Below are 12,801 nucleotides of genomic sequence, written 5' to 3'. Positions count from 1 at the left end.
TTGCCTATTTCTCAGATATTTGGTCTACCTGGTGCTGCAATGAGAACTGGCAGAGGGTGTAAGGAAATCAAAATCATATTGACGAGGGGTAAAGCTGTGCCCATCCAGAGGATTAGATGAGGCGATAAAATCTAGAAACCACAAGACCACAAACTATAGAGAATAATCGCATATCTTTAAGCTAGAGCAGAACCCCTCTTGTGAAACCTGGTCATGCCTTTAGCAGCTACATTGAAAATTTTGTTTCCTTGATTTCAATGAAAATAATGTGCAGTAAATACTGTCAAGGGTACAATAGTCTTTTAATGTGCTGACATCACTGCTCAATTATGAGTGTGTTTTAGAACAGTATATGCTGGAGTTGCATAGGATGTGGGGCACTGTGCTTGCTGGGCATTAGATGACTAGGTGTCAAACTTAACTCTTGTAGAATATAAGAGATTACCATAAATACTATAACCAAACCATTGAAAGTCATGGACACAAGGTGCTGGAAACTTTCAGCAGTCCACGCAGAGTGCTGGAGGAACTCAGCAGGACGGACAGCTGCTGAGTCCTGATGAAGGGTTGTGGCCCGAAATGTCGACTGTTTATTCCCATCCAGAGATGCCGCCTGACCTGCTGAGCTCCTCCAGCACATTGTGTGTATTGCTGTTGTAAGTCATGACCCTGAAATAATGAAGGGCAATAAAATATTTCGACTTGACATATAAAGTTTTGATGTTCCACTCCACCTAAGGCATCCCATGGCGATTTTCAAAGTTCACAGAAGAACTGAGTTAAGAGAAGACTGCACACCAGAGAGGGTGTAAGGGAAGGGAGCTCATAGCTTTGTTCAGGGGGTAGATGAGTGGAAGGGTTTCTATCGGAAATCTGTAGGTGGGTTTGGGAACACCATTCGTCCTTGAGAATCTGATGCAGCCCTGAAGAAGGTACTTCCGCAGTGCAGGAGGGAGATCCAGTATTTAGGCTCAGATCGATGAAGGACTGGTGATTGCAGAATTATGCACATCGGTCTAATTGGGCATTGTTCATTGATGCTATTGCATATGCTCACTGGCCTCTGCACGGAGGTATTACACGCATGGAAGTATCAGCAATCATTTTGGCCTTAGGGCTTGTAATTGAACCTTAAAGTGGCCCTCCAAGCCCAAAGTTAGGTCTGTCCTTATCGAGAACAGCATAAGGGATCTCTGTAATCTCTGTTATGAATATAAGGGATTTCCATGGAACTGCTATGAAGCAGAATGTGGAACTCCATCTGGTACGCTGACTAATCCTTCAACCACCACCGTCACTGTGGCTGGTAATTATCACATTGTTGGTGGGATCTTGAGGGACACAGATTGCTACCCTTCAGCAATAATTACAACTCAAAAGTAATTCTTTACCTACTTTCAGACTGTGAGATAATTGTGGTGAAAGATGCTCCATAAATGTAAGTCTTTGTAACAATTGACCTTGGTGTATGTAATTAAGCTCCCAATCGTTCCCCTGGAGATCTAATTTTCTCACTATGTTGTCAGGCTTTAACGTGCCAATTTTCATTTGTATTTCCAGCAGGATGCAGTTGAAATGTAAAACAATAAACAGTGTATGCACGTAGGCAGATTTGGATCATTGAAGTCAATGGAGAGCTTGATAATGGTCCCTGAGGGTTGGGATTTAGTCTTATCATCTGTGAAGCCGTCACCATCATTTTGCATCTATTTTTTTTGGTTCAACATTTAATCCTAAATGCAGAAATAATGCGTAAAGCACTGTTGTTTTCTTGGCAATGATCAAAGAGAATTGAAAGCAACACTGATTCAAGCAGAACCCCATGGCTTCAAGCTTGAATAAAACTGAGATTTAATAGTTTGACACAGAAATGACAACAAAATCCTACTATAGGAGCTCTGGGTCCTGAAGAAGAGCTAGGCCATTCCTCTCGGGTTGTTTCCATCCATACTCATGGCAAAAGGATGTCTGACTGGCTGCATGTTCTGAAATATAGAGGGTCATAGAAGAGTATAACTTAGGGGCAATCTCTTGTGACATTACTCCGTCCCTTCCCCCTACCTTCTTATTCTGGCATCTTCCCCTTTTCTTCAGCAGTCTAGGTGAAGGATTTCACCACAAAACATTGTTTGTTTATTCCCCTCCCATATATGCTGCCTGACCTGCTGGGTTCCTCCAGATCTTGTGTTTGTGTTGTTCTGTCTCATTAAAAGTAGCTTTAGATGTAAGAAAACCCATAGGTGGAATAGTTGAATTACTTAATTGTAAGTTATTCATACACATCATTACCATCATAAATAGTGGGTCTCTTCAGTGACGAATTGACACTGGTGATGTCTCCTGAAGAATTCTCTGATGGGTTTATGTATCCACCCAACTGGATCTGAAGCTGCAGGCCAGAAACAAGACAAGATTTGGCTCTGTCAAATTAATGCATACAACCATATGCTGTTAATATGTGTGCATGTATAGTATAATGTTTTAAATATGTATATATTGTCTCACTCTCACTCTCACTCCCATAAACAGTTGATGTTTTGGGCTGTGACCCTTCAGGATAAATTAGCAATGGGATTATTTCTATAGTTACAATGCATTCATAATGCTTCCTCTGAGTCACACAATTTCAAGCACCTAGATCTTCACACCATCACACTCAAAATAAGTATTAATTACCACTCTGTCTCTGAGCTGCATTCATGCATATGCAGATGTCTGAGGTGTATGGGTGTTTCTTGGTTTGCATTCAACCCTAGTCTGCAGCTCCAGGAAGACCATTGTTCCGAGCTGCATTTTAAATACAATCAACAGTCCATATTCAGATCTGAGGACTGATTACTGTTGGAATTAATATTTTACTATATACCATGACTCCAGAATTTGCCCTAACATGACAGACCTCACACTCGGGTCATTTTGGCTGTGTTCTGCCTACAGGCTTTATCTTACACCAAACCACATATGTTTGCAAGTTAAGAATCCGTTCTGCAAGTTTGGAATTGAGCTTTGCCTGCAAATCTGATGCGTAATTGGGTTTTCTGTAAGTGATTTATTAATGAAATATGTTCTGTTTTCCTTTTCCAAACTGTTGGTCATTATACAACTCCAGGTCAATTCTCAGCAAGTGTTGTCCGCCTGGTTTTGGTGCAAGTTTGGATTTAGTTTAAGAGAAAGCCTTCTGTATGTAATGAGTCAACAACAGCAGTATAACATTGGAATGTGGATAACCTCCTACTTCCCCACATTCTACCTGACAGTATTCCACCCCACCTTTTAATTTGCCTAGATTTCTGTTTTAGCTTCCCATTCTCAACAGTACTGTTCCTCATTACACCTTGTCATTATAAATTTGGATAGGCAGCTCTCTAAGCAATATAACAGTAGTGGGAATGTTGAGGTCAGGATGTGATGACTGAGTGACAGCCATTTTTCTTGATTAGGGTGTAAGATAGCACACCCCACTCACCGCAGAGCATGGATGCAAATTTATTTCCAACCTAAACTGATTATGAATTTCCGGCTATATTGTTATGTAAAGTGATTGAATCTGGTTTCAATTTAGAGTAAAAGAATTGAAATCCCAACACAAATTTTGAAATCCTGCCTAATTTGAAATGTGAGGCTGGTAGCCATCTGATTCTATTTCAGGTTGTTCTGTGTAACACAGGCAGTCTCAGTATGTATTGCCTTTGTACTTGAGATTTGGTGCAGTACAAAACAAAGATTAAAGCATTTTGATCCACACTGGTTGCAGGTAATGCAACAATTGGATATATAAAGTCTGCAGATGCTGGAAATCCAAAGTAACACACACAAAATGCTAGAGGAACTCAATAGGTCAGGCAGCATTTATGGAAATGAATAAACGTGTTGACGTTTTGGGCCAAAACCCTTCTTCAGGACTGAGTAAAGAAAGGTCTTGGCTCAAAACATCATCTGTTGGTTCACTTCCATAGATGCTGCCTGATCTGATGAGTTCCTCCAGCATTTTGTGTGAATTGAATATATGTCTCAAATCTTACACATAGACAGAAGTCTAAACAATTATCTGTTATATTGACACAGATGAAAGCCTCTGATTCATATTTTAAAATGCAATTGGTAAGTTTTTCAGGAGGATTTCGGTTGCTGTTATCGACATCAGTGGAGAATGGAAAGCATATTAAAAATTCACATTGATCTTAACCTAATTAATTCAGATAATTAAGAACTGAATGGAGTCGCACTTGGAACTGGTTTCAAAAATTTCATGAGCCCCCACTACCATTGCTGTCTGCGATGTTCTGGAGTTTAAGTTCAGTTCTGTCACCGTTCTGCAAAAAGTCTCTGTACGTCCCCTTAGTGGAATGTGCAGATTTTCTGTGGGTGCTCTGGTTTCCTCCCACAGTCCAAAGATGTTTTGGGTAGGTTAATTGGTCGTCATGAACTGTCCCGTGGTTAGGTTAGGGTTAATCGGAGTTGTGGGACGGCTCGAAGGGCCAGAAGGGCCTGCTCGCCGCTGTATCACTAAATAAGTAAACAGTATCGAAAATGTGGGTGGTCTCAATGCAAATATTTTCTTCCAACATTTTCATTGTATGCTCTGTGGAGCATTGTAAATTGGGTAAAATTACAGTTTCAAAAGAGGCAATGCTTTGTCTTGAGAAATCATTTTCGTGGGCAGAACCTCAAAGAATGTGTTAATCTGGTGTGAAGAATTTCTTCTCCAATCTCTCCTAAAGTGACATGGACCTGAGATTGTTAGTCGCAAGAAACATTGCAAAGACCATGATAATTTCTGGAGCATTGAACTGATGATTCCATTTGCAAATGAAAATATTCAAAGCAATCTTGTATTTTGTTTACTTTTGGGTTTAAAACATGCATGTGATATTGATCACATACGAGAAAATCTACAGACGTTGGAAATCCAAGCAACACACACAAAATGCTGGGGGAACTCAGCAGGCCAGGCAGCAACCATGGAAAAGAGTACAATTGATGTTTCTGGCTGACAACCTTCATCAAGACTAGAAAAAAATGAGTCAGAGCTGGAAGGTGGGGGGGAGGGGAGAAACACAAGGTGATAGGTGAAACTGGGAGGGGTGAAGTAAAGAGCTGGGAAGTTGATTGGTGAAAGAGATACAGGGCTGGAGAAGGGGGAATCTGATAGGAGAGGACAGAAGGCCATGGAAGAAAAAAGGGGGAGGAGCACCAGAGGGAGGTGATAAAGCACATAAGGAGATAAGGTGAGGGAGAGAAAATGGGGAATGGTGTTGGGGGGGCATCACTGGAAGTTCAAGAATTCGATGTTTGTGCCATCAGGTTGGAGGCTACCCAGATGGAATATAATGTGTTGCTCCTCCAGCCTGAGTGTGGCCTTATGGCAAAGTAGAGGAGGCCACAGACTGACATGTTGGAATGGGAAGTGGTATTAAAAAAAGGTGGCCACTAGGAGATCCTGCTTTTTCTGGTAGATGGCGTGTAGGTGCTCGATGAAGCGGTATCCCCTATATACAGGAGGCTACACTGGGAGCACCGGATACAGTAGATGACCCCATCAGACTTGTAGGTGAAATGTTGCCTCACCTGCAAGGACTGTTTGGGGCCTGAATGCTAGTGAGGGAGGAGGTGTAGGGGCAGGGGTAGCACTTGCTCTGCTTACAAGGATACAATACTGATGTTTGGCTTGTATTGACTAACTGCTTAGGCAGCAACTGAAATTGTTACAAAGTCTATGGTTAAAATTACTCCAAGTACTGCTTTTCTAAAAGTGATCTATTTCATGTAGATTCTTCTGTTTGCCTTCTACAGTACTCTTAAATGTGAGATTTGATGGAAGTTTCATTCTAATAGCCAATGTGCTTGTCTTCAAATTTTGTTTTATTGTGTTTGGACAAACACAATGTGGAAAATCACATTCATAAATACAATTACTTTTCCTCTCATCAACCACAAACAGAAAAGTCTAGAAATTCCTGTTCTGCATAGTAGATGTGCTAAGGTAGCATTGAATAGAGGGCTAGTACTTCTTAAAAGCAGCCCTCATTAAAATCTGCTGTGTGTTTCAGGCTTAAAGGTGCACTGTTTGTGCTTCAGTGCTCCCGAATATGTTGAGGTGTTTCAGTATCACAGTACTGCCTGTACTTGGCTGAGGAGTGAGCCCGCCCCCCCATCCAGATTTTCCAGATTTAAAGAGACATCCACGCTGCTTAAGCAACACTGCTGTAAGTCGGAAATTGGGAATTAAATTTGGTTTTCACTTGGTGAGTGTGATCTCGTATTTGAGGTTGCATTTCGTCACAGCTACTCAGGAGGACTATTGTGGTGAAGTCCAGCTTGCAGACGTCACACATAAAATGCCCTCTGTAAATTGCTGGATCAGGTCTTCATTAATGTATTGTACTTTGCTGTGCCTTCTCCCAGTTAATCCCAGCACTTCCCTGAGGTCTGTGATCTATTTCCATGTCATCCAGCAGAAGCGATACTATCTGCTGGTAAATGCATGTTGAAGGTTAGTTCTGATTGCAGAAATGTCATGGAAAGTTGAAGGGTTCATTATTATTAAGTGTGTGCGATACGTAGACTAAGCTATGAGGCTATAGAGTGTTGTGGAGCAACCTAAAATAGTTGGGTCCTTTAAATGTCTGAACAGGATCTGTAAGAGCTGATAGTCATTTTGCTTTGGCCACTTTTGCCGAGAATCATGCTGGAAGGTCAAAAGTAGCCACTGTGCTCTTGCTGACATCATTGAGGCAATGTTCACACTCGGACCACATTTCTAGCGTTGATGGAAAGTCTGTGTCAAATTTCCATGAGATGCTCAAAGAACTAGAAAATTTGCAATTTTCTTCTATTCCTGTTTGCTTTGCACTCAACTGTTGTCCTATTCAATCAATCCTTTTCCCAGCTTTGATCCATAAGTAAAATCCTTAATCACTTCTGACCCCGTATTATGACTCCTCTCAAGTCTGAAGGGCACAAAGCCCAGCACAACAAATTTAGCAGTCCATCCTGTGACTACAGTAGCAAAAAGACCTCAAATCAAAATCATTAGTAAAATATGAATCCGGGAGGCATAAACAATGAGCTCTATTATTAAGTGCAAAATAATCAGACATTTTGTGATTATTTTCCATTTACCATCTCTGCTCAGTGGTTGAGAGGAAGGATAATTAATGCAGCTTTCTCTATGCGTGATGGAAATACATGACATTTGCTTCAGGGCAAATAATGTTTAAACCCATGGGAAAATTATGGCCTCTGTGTCCTTCAGTACCCATTGCTTGTATTTTGTTTCCCTGTTTTCAAAGCACCTCAGTCCTAATGGCTGTTTGTGTTTCATTATTCATTGTCGGTCTCTATTCACCTACTACATGTTGTACAGCCATGAAAGAGAGGCAATGATAATGCAGCACAATTCTTAAATTGAGGGGTCACAGTTTGAGGATAAAGGGGAAGCCTTTTAGGACCGAGATTAGGAAAAACTTCTTCGCACAGAGAGTGGTGAATCTGTGGAATTCCCTGCCACAGGAAACAGTTGAGGCCAGTTCTTTGGCTATATTTAAGAGGGAGTTAGATATGGCCCTTGTGGCTACGGGGATCAGGGGGTATGGAGGGAAGGCTGGTGCAGGGTTCTGAGTTGGATGATCAGCCATGATCATAATAAATGGCGGTGCAGGCTCGAAGGGCCAAATGGCCTACTCCTGCACCTATTTTCTATGTTTCTATGTTAAAAGGACTGCAGTGAACTAAAGTTTGTAGCTTGGAGACAAGCCCTTCAGCCCATCAAACCTGTACTGACCTTCCAACAAATCCAACACCAATTTCATTTGATTACCCCCATATCTGAATCAGGTTTAATATCACCGACAAAGGTCATGAAATCTGTTAACTTGGCAGCAATACGTAATAAAATAAAAACTGCTCTACAGTATGTGTGTGTCTCTCATTTTTTTTCTCATTACTTACTAAATTGAGCTATTTTATTTATAATAAATAAGTTGTGCAAAAATAGAAATAAAGTAGTGAGATCGTTCCACTCAGCCCAAGATTCAATCACTTAGCTACACGGTAGGGACAATTTATAGAGGACAAATAACCTGTAGTCAGTACACTTGTGGAGCACCCAGGGGAAGGTCCATACAGTTACAGAAAGAATGTAGGAGCTCTTCACAAACAGCTTTAGAGATCAGGCTGGAGCTCTGTGTCAGAGGGAACAGCTTTAGAGATCAGGCTGGAGCTCTGTCAGAGGGAACTGCTTTATCAGGTTCACACAAGAGATTTGTAGATGTTGGAAATCCAGAGTAACACACACAAAATGCTGAAGGAACTCTGCAGGTCAGGAATAGAGGGGAATAAGCAGTTGATGATTTGGCTGGAGCCTTCATCAGGACTGGTGAAAGTAAATTTTGTTCGGGTTATATTATCAGATTATCGTTGTCTAATCCACCAAATAAGGAAACAAAGGATAGAGAACGCATAACAAAAAAACAGACAGACAGACTGAGATGATAAAATTGTCCAGATTGCTACTGGTTGCTAGCACTGAACATGCTACAAAGTAACACACATCAAAGTTGCTGGTGAATGCAGCAGTCCAGGCAGCATCTCTAGGAAGAGTAAACACAAAATAATCTGCAGATGCTGTAAAACATCAAAGCAACACTTTCAGTACGCTGGATGAACTCAGCAGGTCGGGCAGCATGTCAGAAACGATGAGTCATCATTTCTGACCGATGCTGCCCGATCTCTGGGAAGAGGTACAGTCGACGTTTCGGGCCGAGACCCTTCGTCAGGACTAACTGAAGGAAGACCCTTCAGTTAGTCCTGACGAAGGGTCTCGGCCCAAAACGTCGACGGTACCTCTTCCTAGAGATGCTGCCTGGTCTGCTGCGTTCACCAGCAACTTTGATGTGTGTTGCTTGTTATATGTTTTTTGTGTTTCCTGTAGTTGCTATATTCTGCACTTTACAGTGCCAGTGTGTTCTTATTCTCTCTGTCAGCCCTGATTCATCTGTGAACTTGATGGAGAAGGCAATTCTGTTACCTGAACTTGATCTGTTACCTATCTTGATCTTCTCCCTGTACAGGCATTCCTTCCATCTCTCTCACACGCTACAATTAAATGCATGCTTGTTTTCTCATTTAACCACTTCTGTTGAAAGGTCATTTACGTCAAACGTTAATTATGTTCTCCCCATCACGATTGCTGCTTAACCTCCTGAACGTTTCTGGCATTTTTCGTTTTTGTTTCAGACTGTCAGCATCTGCAGATTGTTGTTCAATTAATGATCTTGTACATCTTCTCAACAGCCTTATCAAATTCTTTTTAGTGCTTATTTGCCTCAAGGAGAATATGCCAGTTTCTCTTTATAGATGAGATTTTTGGAATGATTCAGGTTTTATCTGCCCCTTCCCCTCATGGTCCTTCATATCCTGCCAAAAGTGACCAGAGGCGGATGTAAAATACCAGATCCTGTCCAATATCTTTTCCTCTGTAGCCATCAGAGACAATGTCACTTGCACCATCTTGCAAGTGGTAATGGACCATGTGTATCAGCAGCCAGAGCCTGAATGATGATGCATGGGAAGATGACAGACTTGAAGTCTCCATGCAAGATGGTCTAACGGTGTAATACCAGTGATGTGCATACACACACAATGTATATTGCTTGCTAGTAGCCAGATTGCACAATCCTGCATCTCTTTCATTGATATCTCATGCTTGCTCCTAAACAAGCAAGGATATAGTCAAAACATGGAAAGCACCAGTGAAAGACTTGTCAGGGTCTTCTGAAAGGTCCAAACAGCATTACTTCAGAAAAAATGTACTTAAGTAGTAACCTTAAGCATTTGTGACATTGTCTTTGATGTAATTATATGTTGGAATCTCTCTGGTTGGCACACAAAACAAATGCCTTTCACTGAATCTCAGTACGTGTTACAAATAAACTCGTACCAAATCTAATTTCACCATAAATCGATTTATATACAATTTCCAGGAGGAGAAATTTATTTGTTATTGTTATATGTACTAAGGTATGATGAAAATCATTGCTTTGCATGTCATCTGTAAATCATTTCAGTACATCAGTGCATTGACATAGTCCAAGGGAAAACAATAACAGAATGCAGAACAGAGTGTTAAGAGTTATAAAAACAGTTTACTGCAGGCAGACAATAAAATGCGTGATCATAATAATGAGGGGGATTGTGAGGTCAAAGGTGCATCTTATTGTACTGGGTGACCATACAATAATCTTATAACACTGGGATAGCTGTCCTTGAGTCTGCTGGTATGTACTTTCAAGCTTTGGTATCTTCTCGCCGATGGCTTGGCGAGGAGGAATTCTTTGATTATGTTTGCTGCTTTATGAAGTCAGCAAGAAATGTTGACAAAGTCCACAGAGAGGAGCTGGTTTCTTTGTTGTGCTGAGCTTGTCACACCTAACTGAGGTATATCCAGATGTGAATTCTATTGTGCATTGATAAAAATTGGAGAGGGTCAGACGGGACATGCCAAATTTCTTTAGCCATCTGAGGAAGCAGAGGTGCTGGTGAGCATTCGTGGCCTTGGTATCTTTGTGATTGGACCAGGACAGGCAATTGGTGATGTGAGCCTCTCAATCCTCTTGACCACAGTACCATTGATGTAAAAGGGAGTGTGTGCACTGTCCTCTTCCTGAGGTTAATGACCAGCTCCTGTTTTGCGAACATTGAGGGGAAGGTCCTTCATCAGGTCATGACTTGACCTGTTTGTTCTTCTCCATAGATGTTGTCTGACTTGCAGAGTTCCTTTATCTTTTAGTGTGTGTTGCTCCATATTTCCAGCATATGCAGAATCTATTGTGTCAGTGTCTTTCCTTGACATGATGTCCCAACACAGAGCTCATGGATTCATTATATCTCCTCGTGGTTGCACATAACATAAAGTTACTTACAAATGTATCTGAAGTGCTTTATAAAGACAGGGATGTTTGGTAAAAAGTCTGACTTTGAGAGTCACCGATTTATGGCAGAATACCAGGTTCTAAGAAATCTTGTCCCTTGAGCAGCCAGCGTATTCCAAAAATCAATTTGTGATTCAACTTTTCAGTTTAATTAGCTGCTTTGCTTCCCTGCAGAGTGCCATCATAGGGGTTATGCATTATTTGAGTTTTCTGATGTTCCAACAGATGTAGTAAGGGTGGGGGGTAAGGCAAGATTGATCAGAAAAACTGCCTAGCTCTCAATCATCCAATTTCAGTGCTTTCAGCTAAAATACTCCATTCTAGCTCAGGAAATTAGTAGTGGTGATTTGTTAATTTTGAATGGCTTCCACTCGAGGGAAAATTGATTGGTCACTATCGTTGGACTGAGAACAATATTGTGAAAGCAGCTTTGCAAAAAGATTTTCAATTTGTCTTCCATCTTTCTTTAAAGCAATTCAATCAGGATACAGTGTGTATGCTCTAGGCTTCTTTCAGATCGGTTCACCTCCTGATGGTCTTTACAGAGAGGCAGTGGTGTTTCCATTGGCATCATATAGGGTTTGAAATTGGTGGAAAAAATTGGATGATATTAATCGGGCTCTGCAATTCTATGCTGCTTGATTTTGCTCAGTGTTCCTTTTCAGAATTCAGGGGAAAGTTTGATCAGGTAAGTTCGATAATGGGCTGCTTATTTGTCCCTTTCATATTACTCCTGAAAAATAATTAATTTGTTTTTGTGCCTGCCTCTTTTTGAAGCTGCTATTTCTATTCAATGGATAGGAACTGATTACCAAAATCATTGCTGTGAATTTTGGTTTCAAATGGCTGTGCTGTATTTATGAGAGGAAGTATGACAAGTATGAAAAGACCTTAACACCACAAGGCATAGGAATAGAATTAGGACATTTAGCCCATCAAGTCTGCTCCACCATTTCATCGTGGCTGATTTATTATCCCTTTCAACTCCATTCTCATACCTTCTTCCCAAAACCTTTGACGCCTTGACTAATCAAGAATATCAATTTTTGCTTTAAATATATGAGAGGACATGGCTTCTACAGCTGTCTCTGAGATTAACCACCCTCCTGCTAAAGAAATTCCTCCTTATCTCTGTTCTAAAAGGGCACTTTCTATTCTCAGGCTGTGCTTTCTGGTCCCAGACGCCCCTACTTTAGGAAAAGTCCACTCTATCTAGCCTTTTCCATATCTAAGTTTCAATGAGATTCCCCCCTCCCCCATCCCATTATTCTAAATACCAGTGAGAACAGACGCAGAACCATCAAACCCTACTCATACATTAACCCGGACTCATTCTCATGAACCTTCTTTGGACCCTTTCCAATGCCAACATATCTTTTCTTTAGAGAATCCCGCACAAGGACTTCCAAGTTCCTTTACAATTTTCTAAACAGGGAGAAAATTGAAAATAGTCTACACCTTTATTCCTTCTGGAAAAGAGCATGACCATACAATTCCCTGCCCTGTATTCCACCTGCCACTTTGGCCATTCTCCCAGTCTGTCGAAGTCCGTCTGCAGTCTCCCCACTTTTTGAACACTATCTCTCCCTTCACCTGTCTTTGTATTGTCTGCAAACTTGGCCACAAAGCCAACAATTCCATCATTGAAATTATTGACATACAACGTGAAATGATGCGGTCCCAACACTGACCCTTGTGGAACAACATGGGTCACCAGCAGCCAGCCAATCTTTTATCCAAGCTAGCATCTTTCCTGTAATACCATGGGCTTTTGTTAGGAAGCTTCATGTGAGGCATCTTGTCAAAGGCCTTCTGAAAATCCAAGTAAACAACATCCACTAATTCTCCTTTGTCTATCCTGTCTGTTATT

The 12,801-nt window shown here is 41.1% G+C and overlaps 1 protein-coding gene across 4 annotated transcripts in view; it reads left to right on the top strand.

The window, feature by feature from the left end:
- lrp4 (low density lipoprotein receptor-related protein 4) overlaps positions 1-12,801 on the top strand; it is a 457,879-nt gene that overhangs the window by 131,250 nt on the left and 313,828 nt on the right. The gene's annotated exons all lie outside the window — the stretch shown is intronic.

The sequence above is a fragment of the Mobula hypostoma genome, chromosome 11 (assembly GCF_963921235.1).
Source record: "Mobula hypostoma chromosome 11, sMobHyp1.1, whole genome shotgun sequence".
NCBI classification, from domain to species: Eukaryota; Metazoa; Chordata; class Chondrichthyes; order Myliobatiformes; family Myliobatidae; genus Mobula; species Mobula hypostoma.
Note: the sequence above shows the minus strand (reverse complement) of the source record. Positions and strands in the feature narration are given on the sequence as shown.